General features: G+C 41.2%; 1 pseudogene; it reads right to left on the bottom strand.

The window, feature by feature from the left end:
- Nucleotides 1-958: 958 nt before the first annotated feature.
- Nucleotides 959-13485, bottom strand: LOC112855502 (E3 ubiquitin-protein transferase MAEA-like; annotated as a pseudogene).
- Between the last annotated feature and the right edge of the window lie 1773 nt (nucleotides 13486-15258).

Raw genomic sequence — 15258 nt, 5'->3', positions numbered from 1 at the left:
GGATTGTTTCAGTGAGTAGGTATTGACCAGTTCAGGAGTTGGGGATAAGTTGCTTACAGTGTGAGCTTCAGATTAGCCATGTACATAGGGATCACATTACAGTGTGCGAACTTTAAGGGTGATTTCTCAACTACAATGCATGCTCATGCATCTGAGAAAATGGAAACATTTTGTCCATAACATTTGTTTTTTTTTTTACTGTCATTGTAATTTATTTTTTCAAGAAATAGAAAATCTTTTTATTATGCTTTACATTTACAGTTTATTAACTAATCAACATCAACATGCAAAAATAAGTGCTAAATACAAACCTCTACCGTATGGTTTTTTGTAAACTACAGTAGATCATTTGATTTGAAAAGTCACAGGTGTTTACTTCAATTGAACTACAAGTTACTGTAAGGATCAGCATTAGATCTACAGTTAGGGAACCATAGGCAGGAAAGTTCTCTGCAGAACTCGGCCCAGTGGATTTCCATGTGAACACATTCTCAAGGAGGAGATAAGGCAGCACGAATGACCTGACATTGAACCTGGCACACCCAAAGCCAGGTCCCAAGGACGCAACTCTGCTGGACACCTCTACAGGGCATGCTCGTTGGGCATGGCTGCCACCCTTCCTGGCATGTTGGTTGGTGATGGGAAGGAGGGGCCGACAGAAGGAGGACACAAGGGTCAGGGGTGCAGGAAATAACTGACTTTTGTTTCTGAAGTGGTGGAAGCTCCCAGGCAGGAAAGTCTCTCTCTGAAAGGGAAGGCATCAAGTAGCTCACGAGTGATTCAGAATTCTACCAGTGGAAACATATCTCCAAGCACAGATGTGCTCTTGATCTGACTCCTCTCTTTCTAGGAATAGTTACCATCGCTCACTGATCTTGGGTCACAAGAAACAGAAACACAGGTAGGCAGATCAGGCTGGAGTGCGAGGGCATGGGGCACGGAGGTGTGTGTGGGATGCCTACATGATGTACCCTTTCTTGGATTGTGAGAAGTGCAACACTTCTTTGGTTCTTGGTGGACAGACAGCAAAGGGTTGTAGCTATAGTCGTTGGGCAGCCTCGGGGGCCGGTTGTTCTCCATCATTGAGATGTCTGAGGTCTGCAGAGCAGGTGGGAGTTGGCGCAGTGGGCCAGGGGCAGGGGCTATGCCTGCTTGTTCAGAGAGTGGCTGCACATGGGCCAGTGGGGCTCTTGAAGCTGCCGTCCCCCTTGGAATATTGTGGTGTCCTTATGGCTGAGAGGTTGGTGTGATGGTGAACACAGAATTGTCCCCCATCTGGTGCAGGTGGTAGTTGTACTGGAACTTCTGGCTCAGCATCAGCCACCTTGGCTGGGTCCAACCAGCTCTCTATGCCACTCTGGTGTGCTAATTCACTGAGATGTAGCCGCAGCAAAACAGGTGCCCCGCCATTGTATGGTCCATGTGCTTTCTCTTCCTCATGTTGGCTGCCAGGGGCTGGTTGCTGCTATGCTCCTTAAGGTGCTAGATTCTGTGCTTGCACAGCTTGGTACTCTCCTCCTTCACTTGGATGGACTCCACCACCTGCCTTGGGGATGCTCAGCTTTTCCACTGTGCCATCCAGAAGGCTGACCACGGATTCCTCACCTGGGCAGCTGCTTAAGATCTTCTCCAGCTCAGCCACAACCATGGTGACATGGCTTGTGTCTCAGTGTTTTTGGAGAAGTCTGAAGGCATTCATTTAGTGTTGCATGGGACACCTTGAAGGTCAGGTACTCCTTCCTGCATCTTCAGGGTCACGGAGACCTGAGCAGCTGATACCTATACTTCCCTCTTGAATCTGCCAAAACATTAACCACAATCATTGTAATTTAAAATCAAGCTAGTGTTAACATAACTAAGTGAAATTCATATTACTTATTTTTAATCCTAATTTACTGAAAGTGGAAAAAATTTTATTGGATTATTTCTTAAGAAAAGACACACATTGGGGCGCCTGGGTGGCGCAGTCGGTTAAGCATCCGACTTCAGCCAGGTCACGATCTCGCGGTCCGTGAGTTCGAGCCCCGCGTCAGGCTCTGGGCTGATGGCTCAGAGCCTGGAGCCTGTTTCCGATTCTGTGTCTCCCTCTCTCTCTGCCCCTCCCCTGTTCATGCTCTGTCTCTCTCTGTCCCAAAAATAAATAAAACGTTGAAAAAAAAAATAAAAAAAAAATAAAAAAATAAAAGAAAAGACACACATTGTGGGTGCCTGTGTGTCTCAGTCAGTTAAGCGTCCGACTTTGGCTCAGGTCATGATCTCACAGTTTCAAGCCCCATGTCTGGCTCTATGCTGACAGCTCAAGAGTCTGGAGCCTGCTTCGGATTCTGCATCTCCCTCACTCTTTCTCTCTCTCTGCCCCTCCCTGACTCACACTCTTTTTCTCTCTCTCAAAAATAAACATTAAAGTTTTTTTTAATAAAAAAAAGAAAAGACACACATTGCAAACCAACTAGTGACAATGGTAGTGATCTGAGAAAATGAAGACCAAATAGGTTTGCCCTCAAATTACTCAGGAGTACTATTTATCTTGTACTGAATTTGTGATTTTTTAAAAGTTTTTTTTTTTTTTTTAATTGAGGTGAAATTCACCTAACATAAAAGTAACCATTTTACAGAGTACAATTCACTTCATAATGTTGTGCAATCTGAATTTGCTTTTATGGCTGTGGTTGAAAGTGAGAGAGGAAACCCCTGGTGTCTTATTTGTAGAGATACACTGACTAGTGAAGCTAAGACACATTCAAAATGTAAGTGGTTTCTATCCCATTTATAGTTGTACCAAGAACCATAAGACACCTAAGAATAAACCTAACCAGAGATGTAAAAGATCTGTATTATGAAAATTATAGGAAACTTATGGAAGAAATTGAAGAAGACACAAAGAAATGGAAAAACATTCCATGTTCATGGATTGGAAGAATAAATATTGTAAAAATGCCAATACTACCCAAAGCAATCTACATACAATCCTAATAAAAACTGCACTGATATTCTTCTCAGAGATAGAACAAACAACCCTGAAATTTGTATGGAAACACAAAAGATCCCAAATAGCCAAAGTAATGTTGAAAAAGAAAACCAAAACAGGAGGCATCACAGTCCTAAAGTAGAGGACTTTAGCCTTTACTAAAAAGCTGTAATCACCAAGAAAGTATGGTTTTGGCACAAGGACAGACACATAGACCAGTGGAATAGAATAGAGAACTCAGAATTGGACCCACAAATGTATGGCCAACTAATCTTTGACAAAGCAGGAGAGAGTATCCAATGGAAAAAATTCACTCTCTTTAGCAAATGGTGCTGGGAGAATTGGACAGCAGCATGCAGAAGAATGAAACTAGACCACTTTATTACACCATACACACACAAAAAAACCCCTCAAAATGATGAAAAACCTAAATGTGAGACAGGAAACCATCAAAAGCCTAGAGGAAAAAACAGGCAACAACCTCTTTGACCACAGCTGCAACAATTTCTTGCTCGACACATCTCTGAAGGCAAGGGAAATAAAAGTAAAAATGAACTATTGGGACCTCATCAAGATAAAAAGCTTCTGAACTGAAAAAGAAATAATCAAGAAAACCAAAAGGTAATGTACAGAATGGGAGAAGATATTTGCAAATGACATATTGGATAAAGGGTTAGTATCCAAAATCTATAAATAACTCACCAAACTCCACACCCAAAAAACAAATAATCCAGTGAGGAAATGGGCAGAAGACATGAATAGACATTTTTCCAAAGCAGATATCTAGATGGCCAACAGGCACATGAAATGATGCTCAACATCACTCATCATCAGGGAAATACAAATCAAAACCACATTGTGATACCACCTCACACCAGTGAGAATGGCTAAAATTAACAACTTAGGAAACATCAGATGTTGACTAGTATGTGGAGAAACAGGGACCCTCTTTCAGTGTTGGTAGGAATGAAAACTTGTGCAGCCACTCTGGAAACCAGTGCAGAGGTTCCTCAAAAAAACTAAAAATAGAATTACCCGACAACTCAGCAATAGCATTACTAGGGATTTATCCAAAGGATACAGGAGTGCTGATTCATAGGTGCACATGTACCCCAATGTTCATAGCAGCACTTTCAACAAGAGCCAAATTATGGAAAGAGCCCAATGTCCATCAACAGATGAATGAATAAAGAAGATGTGGTTTATATAAACAATGGAATACTACTTGGCAATGAGAAAGAATGAATCTTGCCATTTGCAGCAACATGGATGAAACTGGAGGGTATTATGCTAAGTGAAATAAGCCAGTCAGAGAAAGATAGATATCATATGTTTCACTCATATGTGTAATTTGAGAAACTTAACAGCAGACCATGGGGGAATGGAAGGGGAAAACTAGTTTCAAACATAGAGGGAGAGAAACCATAAGATGTTCTTAAATACAAAGAACAAACTGAGGGTTGATGGGCGGGAGGGCGGGGGAGAAGGGAAATGGGTGATGGGCATTGAGTAGGGCACTTGTTGGGATGAGCACTGGGTGTTGTATGTAAGTAATGAATCATGGAAATCTACTGAAGCCAAGAGCACACTGTATACACTGTATGTTGGCTAACTTGACAATAAATTACATTGAAATTTTGAGGGGAAAAAATAAACAAAAAAATAAACAAAAAGAAAGAAAATGTGTAAATATGAAAAAAACACATTTAGGTGGTTTCACACAGGAAATGAAGAATTTGTCAAACAACAAAAAAATTAGAGAAAATATGGAATTTAAAGACAATAGTATCAGATGTTTAATATTACACATATAAACATTAGTCCTTTGCTGTCTTCTAATAAAGCTGAACTTTAGGAGGTTAGGCTACAAGGTGATACTTGTGAAAAATAGTATTGATATAGTCCTTGGAAGTGCTGGGTGAATATGAAGCAAGAAGTATACTGAAGTGCCACCAATATGACAAGTACCGCTAGTGACATAGTTCTCAATTTTTCCTGATGAAAGCACAGATAATGTAAACATAATAGTAGCCCTTTTGGTAAATGTTCAACTGAATATGGTGGTGGTGTGAAGGAAGAAGTTTATCTTTCAGCTATATTATCAATAAACACAACAAGCTCTGAATTGCATGAAGCCATGAAGGATAACCTACTTAACAAAGGTGGTTTAGAACTTTTTAGTTTTGAATAAGAGGTTGTTCAGATGTTGATGTGACAGTGACAGGTAACTATTCTGGACCAGGTACCAGAATAAGAAACTTGTGGCAGGATATAAGTCAATCCATGGTTTTTTTCACTGAGAAAGCTCTTTTCTCCCCCATAAAATGTCTGCATGTTCATCATTGTATTTAAAGATGGGGAGATTGATTAGAAATATAAATCTAGTTCTCTAGACCTTCCATTATCCATGTCTTTTGCAGCTCTTCCCAGCAGAAAATTAAATCCATTTTCCCCTCTGTCTGGTTTTTACATGTGTTGGCTAATAGAATGCAGAAGAAAAGGTAGTTTTGACTCTATGCCTCACAGAGCCTTGCCTGAGTCTCTCTTGGACCCCTGCCAATTCTGAGCTAGTCTAATGGGTGACAGGAGACAGAAGTCTCCATTACTTCCACTCTGCCAACAGCCTACCTGCTCCCAGACAAGTGACACTTCCTAGCACAACCACTCCCTCACTGAACAGCCTGCTGATAGCAGCTGCCCAGAGAAGTGCAGCCAAGCTTGACTGAGTCTGGCCTGGGTACCAGAACTGACCAGATGACACAAAGACATAAGAGCAGTCATCAACAATTATTCTAAGTCTTAGCACTTTGGGATAATGTAGTAAAAATTGTGCATTATGTAAAGGTTGAGATGTTAGCATTTGAGATGATTCATTTTATGATATACCATGAGAGCAGATCAGAAAAAACCTGGTATTGTATATCTGTGTGTGATGGTTATTCAAAAGAAAAGTTCTGCCAAGAATGTTTAAACTTCTGAACAAACTTGAGTGTTAAGATGAGAAGACAGTTTGGTTCCAACTTTTCTATGATATAAATGGTAAAACCAGATGTGCCCCCTTGTCTGTTATCTTCAGTATTTTCTGTGATCCTAATACTTCTCTTCAAGCAGGAAAGGCAAAATGGATTTCAATGACAGATAAAATTAAAGGGCAGAAGTAAAAGTAAGAAATGTGGAAGAATTATGTCTACTGATTATATATAGTAGGTGTATCAGAGTTTGCAAAACAAATACAAGATGTCCAGTAAATTTGAATTAATATTAATAAAAAACAAGTGATTTTTAGTGTATGTCTCAAATATTGCATAGGGCATACTTACACTAATATATATATATAATATATATATTATATATATAATGTATAGTTATATATATAATATAGATATATATAGTTGATATACAAGTGTATATATGTGTGTGTGTGTGTGTGTGTGTGTGTGTGTGTGTGTGTGTAGTTGATCTGAAAGTTAAATTTAACTGGGCCTGTTGTATTTAATGTAGTAATCTTCTTACATAATTTATTTATTTATTTATTTATTTATTTTTTTTATTTATATATGAAATTTATTGTCAAATTGGTTTCCATACAACACCCAGTGCTCATCCCAAAAGGTGCCCTCCTCAATACCCATCACCCACCCTCTCCTCCCTCCCACCCCCCATCAACCCTTAGTTTGCTCTCAGTTCTCAACAGTCTCTTATGCTTTGGCTCTCTCCCACTCTCACCTCTTTTTTTTTTTTTTTTCCTTCCCCTCCCCCATGGGTTCCTGTTAAGTTTCTCAGGATCCACATAAGAGTGAAACCATATGGTATCTGTCTTTCTCTGTATGGCTTATTTCACTTAGCATCACACTCTCCAGTTCCATCCACGTTGCTACAAAAGGCCATATTTCATTTTTTCTCATTGCCACGTAGTATTCCATTGTGTATATAAACCACAATTTCTTTATCCATTCATCAGTTGATGGACATTTAGGCTCTTTCCATAATTTGGCTATTGATGAGAGTGCTGCTATGAACATTGGGGTACAAGTGCCCCTATGCATCAGTACTCCTGTGTCCCTTGGATAAATTCCTAGCAGTGCTATTGCTGGGTCATAGGGTAGGTCTATTTTTAATTTTCTGAGGAACCTCCACACTGCTTTCCAGAGCGGCTGCACCAATTTGCATTCCCACCAACAGTGCAAGAGGGTTCCCGTTTCTCCACATCCTCTCCAGCATCTATAGTCTCCTGATTTGTTCATTTTGGCCACTCTGACTGGCGTGAGGTGATACCTGAGTGTGGTTTTGATTTGTATTTCCCTGATAAGGAGCGACGCTGAACATCTTTTCATGTGCCTGTTGGCCATCCGGATGTCTTCTTTAGAGAAGTGTCTATTCATGTTTTCTGCCCATTTCTTCACTGGGTTATTTGCTTTTCGGGTGTGGAGTTTGGTGAGCTCTTTATAGATTTTGGAGACTAGCCCTTTGTCCGATATGTCATTTGCAAATATCTTTTCCCATTCCGTTGGTTGCCTTTTAGTTTTGTTGGTTGTTTCCTTTGCTGTGCAGAAGCTTTTTATCTTCATAAGGTCCCAGTAATTCACTTTTGCTTTTAATTCCCTTGCCTTTGGGGATGTGTCGAGTAAGAGATTGCTACGGCTGAGGTCAGAGAGGTCTTTTCCTCCTTTCTCCTCTAAGGTTTTGATGGTTTCCTGTCTCACATTCAGGTCCTTTATCCATTTTGAGTTTATTTTTGTGAATGGTGTGAGAAAGTGGTCTAGTTTCAACCTTCTGCATGTTGCTGTCCAGTTCTCCCAGCACCATTTGTTAAAGAGACTGTCTTTTTTCCATTGGATGTTCTTTCCTGCTTTGTCAAAGATGAGTTGGCCATACGTTTGTGGGTCTAGTTCTGGGGTTTCTATTCTATTCCATTGGTCTATGTGTCTGTTTTTCTGCCAATACCATGCTGTCTTGATGATGACAGCTTTGTAGTAGAGGCTAAAGTCTGGGATTGTGATGCCTCCTGCTTTGGTCTTCTTCTTCCAAATTACTTTGGCTATTCGGGGCCTTTTGTGGTTCCATATGAATTTTAGGATTGCTTGTTCTAGTTTCGAGAAGAATGCTGGTGCAATTTTGATTGGGATTGCATTGAATGTGTAGATAGCTTTGGGTAGTATTGACATTTTGACAATATTTATTCTTCCAATCCATGAGCAGGGAATGTCTTTCCATTTCTTTAAATCTTCTTCAATTACCTTCATAAGCTTTCTATAGTTTTCAGCATACAGATCCTTTACATCTTTGGTTAGATTTATTCCTAGGTATTTTATGCTTCTTGGTGCAATTGTGAATGGGATCAGTTTCTTTATTTGTCTTTCTGTTGCTTCGTTGTTAGTGTATAAGAATGCAACTGATTTCTGTACATTGATTTTGTATCCTGCAACTTTGCTGAATTCATGTATCAGTTCTGGCAGACTTTTGGTGGAGTCTATCGGATTTTCCATGTATAATATCATGTCATCTGCAAAAAGCGAAAGCTTGACTTCATCTTTGCCAATTTTGATGCCTTTGATTTCCTTTTGTTGTCTGATTGCTGATGCTAGAACTTCCAGCACTATGTTAAACAACAGCGGTGAGAGTGGGCATCCCTGTCGTGTTCCTGATCTCAGGGAAAAAGCTCTCAGTTTTTCCCCGTTGAGGATGATGTTAGCTGTGGGCTTTTCATAAATGGCTTTTATGATCTTTAAGTATGTTCCTTGTATCCCGACTTTCTCAAGGGTTTTTATTAAGAAAGGGTGGTGGAGGGGCGCCTGGGTGGCGCAGTCGGTTAAGCGTCCGACTTCAGCCAGGTCACGATCTCGCGGTCCGTGAGTTCGAGCCCCGCGTCGGGCTCTGGGCTGATGGCTCAGAGCCTGGAGCCTGTTTCCGACTCTGTGTCTCCCTCTCTCTCTGCCCCTCCCCCGTTCATGCTCTGTCTCTCTCTGTCCCAAAAATAAATAAAAAACGTTGAAAAAAAAAAATTTAAAGAAAGGGTGCTGGATTTTGTCAAAGGCCTTTTCTGCATCGATTGACAGGATCATATGTTTTTTCTCTTTTTTTTTGTTAATGTGATGTATCACGTTGATTGATTTGCGAATGTTGAACCAGCCCTGCATCCCAGGAATGAATCCCACGTGATCATGGTGAATAATTCTTTTTATATGCTGTTGAATTCGATTTGCTAGTATCTTATTGAGAATTTTTGCATCCATATTCATCAGGGATATTGGCCTGTAGTTCTCTTTTTTTACTGGGTCTCTGTCTGGTTTAGGAATCAAAGTAATACTGGCTTCATAGAATGAGTCTGGAAGTTTTCCTTCCCTTTCTATTTCTTGGAATAGCTTGAGAAGGATAGGTATTATCTCTGCTATAAACGTCTGGTAGAACTCCCCTGGGAAGCCATCTGGTCCTGGACTCTTATTTGTTGGGAGATTTTTGATAACCGATTCAATTTCTTCGCTGGTTATGGGTCTGTTCAAGCTTTCTATTTCCTCCTGATTGAGTTTTGGAAGAGTGTGGGTGTTCAGGAATTTGTCCATTTCTTCCAGGTTGTCCAATTTGTTGGCATATAATTTTTCATAGTATTCCCTGATAATTGTTTGTATCTCTGAGGGATTGGTTGTAATAATTCCATTTTCATTCATGATTTTATCTATTTGGGTCATCTCCCTTTTCTTTTTGAGAAGCCTGGCTAGAGGTTTGTCAATTTTGTTTATTTTTTCAAAAAACCAACTCTTGGTTTCGTTGATCTGCTCTACAGTTTTTTTTGATTCTATATTGTTTATTTCTGCTCTGATCTTTATTATTTCTCTTCTTCTGCTGGGTTTAGGCTGCCTTTGCTGTTCTGCTTCTATTTCCTTTAGGTGTGCTGTTAGATTTTGTATTTGGGATTTTTCTTGTTTCTTGAGATAGGCCTGGATTGCAATGTATTTTCCTCTCAGGACTGCCTTCGCTGCGTCCCAAAGCGTTTGGATTGTTGTATTTTCAATTTCGTTTGTTTCCATATATTTTTTAATTTCTTCTCTAATTTCCTGGTTGACCCACTCATTCCTTAGTAGGGTGTTCTTTAACCTCCATGTTTTTGGAGGTTTTCCAGACTTTTTTCTGTGGTTGATTTCAAGCTTCATAGCATTGTGGTCTGAAAGTATGCATGGTATGATTTCAATTCTTGTAAACTTATGAAGGGCTGTTTTGTGACCCAGTATATGATCTATCTTGGAGAATGTTCCATGTGCACTCGAGAAGAAAGTATATTCTGTTGCTTTGGGATGCAGAGTTCTAAATATATCTGTCAAGTCCATCTGATCCAATGTCTCATTCAGGGCCCTTGTTTCTTTATTGATCGTGTGTCTAGATGATCTATCCATTTCTGTAAGTGGGGTGTTAAAGTCCCCTGCAATTACCACATTCTTCTCAATAAGGTTGCTTATGTTTATGAGTAATTGTTTTATATATTTGGGCGCTCTGGTATTCGGCGCATAGACATTTATAATTGTTAGCTCTTCCTGATGGATAGACCCTGTCACTATTATATAATGTCCTTCTTCATCTCTTGTTACAGCCTTTAATTTAAAGTCTAGTTTGTCTGATAGAAGTATGGCTACTCCAGCTTTCTTTTGGCTTCCAGTCGCATGATAAATAGTTCTCCATCCCCTCACTCTCAATCTAAAGGTGTCCTCAGGTCTAAAATGAGTCTCTTGTAGACAGCAAATAGATGGGTCTTGTTTTTTTATCCATTCTGATACCCTATGTCTTTTGGTTGGCGCATTTAATCCATTTACATTCAGTGTTATTATAGAAAGATATGGGTTTAGAGTCATTGTGATGTCTTTATGTTTTATGCTTGTAGTGATGTCTCTGGTACTTTGTCTCACAGGGTCCCCCTTAGGATTTCTTGTAGGGCTGGTTTAGTGGTGACAAATTCCTTCAGTTTTTGTTTGTTTGGAAAGACCTTTATCTCTCCTTCTATTCTAAATGACAGACTGGCTGGATAAAGGATTCTCGGCTGCATATTTTTTCTGTCTAGCACACTGAAAATCTCGTGCCAATTCTTTCTGGCCTGCCAAGTTTCAAAAGAGAGATCAGTCACGAGTCTTATAGGTCTCCCTTTATATGTGAGGGCACGTTTACCCCTTGCTGCTTTCAGAATTTTCTCTTTATCCTTGTATTTTGCCAGTTTCACTATGATATGTCGTGCAGAAGATCGATTCAAGTTACGTCTGAAGGGAGTTCTCTGTGCCTCTTGGATTTCAATGCCTTTTTCCTTCCCCAGTTCAGGGAAGTTCTCAGCTATTATTTCTTCAAGTACCCCTTCAGCACCTTTCCCTCTCTCTTCCTCCTCTGGGATACCAATTATGTGTATATTATTTCTTTTTAGTGTATCACTTAGTTCTCTAATTTTCCGCTCATACTCCTGGATTTTTTTATCTCTCTTTTTCTCAGCTTCCTCTTTTTCCATAACTTTATCTTCTAGTTCACCTATTCTCTCCTCTGCCTCTTCAATCCGAGCCGTGGTGGTTTCCATTTTGTTATGCATTTCATTTAAAGCGTTTTTCAGCTCCTCGTGACTGTTCCTTAGTCCCTTGATCTCTGTAGCAAGAGATTCTCTGCTGTCAGCTATACTGTTTTCAAGCCCAGCGATTAATTTTATGACTATTATTCTAAATTCACTTTCTGTTATATTATTTAAATCCTTTTTGATCAGCTCATTAGCTGTTGTTATTTCCTGGAGATTCTTCTGAGGGGAATTCTTCCGCTTGGTCATTTTGGATAGTCCCTGGCGTGGTGAGGACCTGCAGGGCACTTCCCCTGTGCTGTGGTGTATAACTGGAGTTGGTGGGCGGAGCCGCAGTCAGACCTGATGTCTGCCCCCAGCCCACCGCTGGGGCCACAGTCAGACTGGTGTGTGCCTTCTCTTCCCCTCTCCTAGGGGCGGGATTCACTGTGGGGTGGGGTGGCCTGTCTGGGCTACTTGCACACTGCCAGGCTTGTGATGCTGGGGATCTGGCGTCTTAGCTGGGGTGGGTAGGCAAGGTGCACGGGGGCAGGAGGGGCAGGCTTAGCTTGCTTCTCCTTAGGTGATCCACTTCAGGAGGGGCCCTGTGGCAGCAGGAGGGAGTCAGATCCGCTGCTGGAGGTTTGGCTCCGCAGAAGCGCAGAGTTGGGTGTTTGCGCAGAGCGAGCAAGTTCCCTGGCAGGAACTGGTGCTCTTAGGGATTTTGGCTGGGGGATGGGCGGGGGAGATGGCGCTGGCGAGCGCCTTTGTTCCCCACCAAACTGACCTCTGTCGTCCAGGGGCTCAGCAGCTTTCCTTCCCTTTGTCCTCCAGCCTTCCCGCTTTCCGAGCAGAGCTGTTAACTTATGACCTCCCAGACGCTAAGTCGCGCTTGCTGTCGGAACACAGTCCGTCAGGCCCCTCCGCTTTTTGCAAGCCAGACTCGGGGGCTCTGCTTGGCCGGCGAGCCGCCCCTCTGCCCCGGCTCCCTCCCGCCAGTCCATGGAGCGCGCACCGCCTCGCCGCCCTTCCTACCCTCTTCTGTGGGCCTCTCGTCTGCGCTTGGCTCCGGCGACTCCGTTCTGCTAATCCTCTGGCGGTTTTCTGGGTTATTTAGGCAGGTGTAGGTGGAATCTAAGTGATCAGCAGGACGCGCGGTGAGCCCAGCGTCCTCCTACACCGCCATCTTCCCTCTCCCCCCTCCTCTTCTTACATAATTTAAATTACATTTGTAATTCATCATTCATCATCTATGATTCTGGTTGTCCTTGCATTATTGTCATAACTTCCATGGACAGTACTGGCAAAAGCTAGGGGTGTCTATTTCAGGACAGTGATGTCTGTTGAGTGATACATTGTGCACATGCTCACTGTTGACTCAAATAGAAATTGGGGTCTAGAACGATGATGGGGGAAAAGAAGTGAGCAAAAAACAAATGAAATTTGTTTTATGTAACGAAAGCTGGAATTTAACAGGGATTCCATAAAGAAACACTATTTTTCATCAGGGAAAAATTGAAACACACACACACAGACACATATACAGACACACAGACTTTAATAGGCATGTACATGTAATGCATAGACTTCTTTTTCTGGGATTAAACATATAAAAAAAATTCTTGTGCTGAATGTAAGATCATCAGTTTTCATTCTCTATGTTGAGATTGCTCTGAAAAAAAATCTGAGTTCTTAAAAATAATATATACATTTCTGAGGCAAAGTACTCCATAAAAAAATCTTATCTTCAGCTTATATTTCAGTTAGTGATTCTAGAAAGTTGAATCTGAACCCCATTGACTAAAAGAGAGGCCGGGTACCCACGAAAAATGACCCTATGTCACCATGGGAAGGATGTGTGATAATGACATGCCTGGTCCTTCCCCAAAGAGACCCATCACCATTTACTCAGATTAAAAAAAAAAAGCAAAACACTGGGGAATTGACATGTCTAGATCATACCTGCTCCCCGGAAGCCACTTGCACCCAGTGACTCGTCCATAGGTGAATACAAAGCCCCAGCTCTCTTGCCTCAAAGATGAGCTGGACTGAGGTATCATGGTGCACTCACTCCCTCTGCCCTTTCTTGCTTTCCTCCCTCTCACAGTGTGGTTCCTGAGAGCACTCCCAATGAACCTCCTGCACACAGTTCTCAGAGTCTGTTTCCCAGGAAACCTAACCCTTAGGAGCACGTAATTCTATAATCATTAAATGATTCTCACTTGGACCAATCAAAAATAGGAGGTTTAGTTTTTTTTGTGATGCTGTTGACTCAGAGGAGTCCTTGTGGGGTCAATCTCCATGATAAGCTGAAATCATCAAACATCCTGCCTTGCCTGCTGATTTCTTCACAATCAGTGTCTAACCATCCTTGAGATAGAGCCCTGGCTAATAGGAGCTGCAAACACATCTGTAAACACTGGTTTACTTCATCTATAAAGGGATTTCTGGGGCAGGAATAAAAGGAGAAATAGTGAAAAATTCTCCCCCCTCTCTCCTTCCCAGATGGTGACAGACAGTTCTCTGCTGCTCAAATTTAACATTGGCTGACTCTGGATACTAACACACTGGATCCCCTTCTGTGGGCAGAAAGAATGGAGTGGGGCTGGCTCTTGGTGGTGGGGACATGTTGGGGGTGAGATTGTGGTGCTAAATATCTTCTTCTGATATTTAAGCAATGTCCAACATTTAGTACTGCCTAGAGTTCCCAACTTCTTTGTGTGTAAATTTCAATGGGACACTTAAAACTGGCTATAATGCAGATTTTCCAAACTCAACATATTCGTAAATAAACTCAATTCCTTTGCTCCTTATTGCCATCCTTGCTCACCTTGTATTCCCTGTATTGGTTGTTAGTAACTGTACTCATCCTGTCCCCCAAATTGGAAATCTGGAAATTATTATTGACCCTATCCTCTTCCTATCCTTCTGCCTACCTCCATGTAATCAGTGGTCCAGTTCTGTTGAGTCTCTCTCCTAAATATCTCTGAAATACATACCCTCTAAGTTATCCTCAGAGCCATTGTGAATTTCAGGACCCCATTCTCTCATGCTCTGACTACTGAAAGAATCTCTTATTAGGTCAATTTACCTATAGTGACCCCCTTCTCACTCTTCTGTTACTCCTCCACTAGATCTGATCCTGTTTTCTCTTGAGAGGTGACATAGCCCCTCAAGACTGGCTACTTATTCAGGTGATTTTAAAATGTGATCTATGGAGTCTGGAATAAGTCTGCTTTCATCAGTTTTAGATCCTGACATTGAATAAAGGTATTCTCAGCTTGGGAGGATTTGGAAACTATTGTGATGCAGTACTGACTATTTGTATTTCCTCCAAGTTGCTTCACAAGTATTTTCTCTTGTCCATGGATCTTCTCTGTTTGGAACAGTCTTCATTGTTTTTACAACTTGGTAGATCACTGATTATATTTCAAAATGAAGCTTGAAGGTCGCCTCATCTTTGAAGCCTCCCTAAACTGAGGGGCAGAACTCTTAAGAGGCCATTCAGTTTTATCTTTTACCATTTGGAATGGAGAAAAAGTTCCCACTTGCAACTCTGCAAATTCATGACTTTTTAGACTCTATTTTCTTTTATTCCTACTGCCATTTCATTTCTGCACTCATTTTATTTTTTCATAAAAATGTACTAACTGCAACCTGTCACAACTAGTGTAGACTAGTTCCATTTTCCAACCTCTTCCCCTTGAGCTATAAGTTCATTAGGCTTATGATCTGACTCCTGAGTCATTACAAATAATGGCTTTACTAGATATTT

This window comes from Puma concolor, chromosome B3 (genome assembly GCF_028749965.1).
Source record: "Puma concolor isolate L17-30 chromosome B3, mPumCon1.1.hap2, whole genome shotgun sequence".
Classification (NCBI taxonomy): Eukaryota; Metazoa; Chordata; class Mammalia; order Carnivora; family Felidae; genus Puma; species Puma concolor.
Note: the sequence above shows the minus strand (reverse complement) of the source record. Positions and strands in the feature narration are given on the sequence as shown.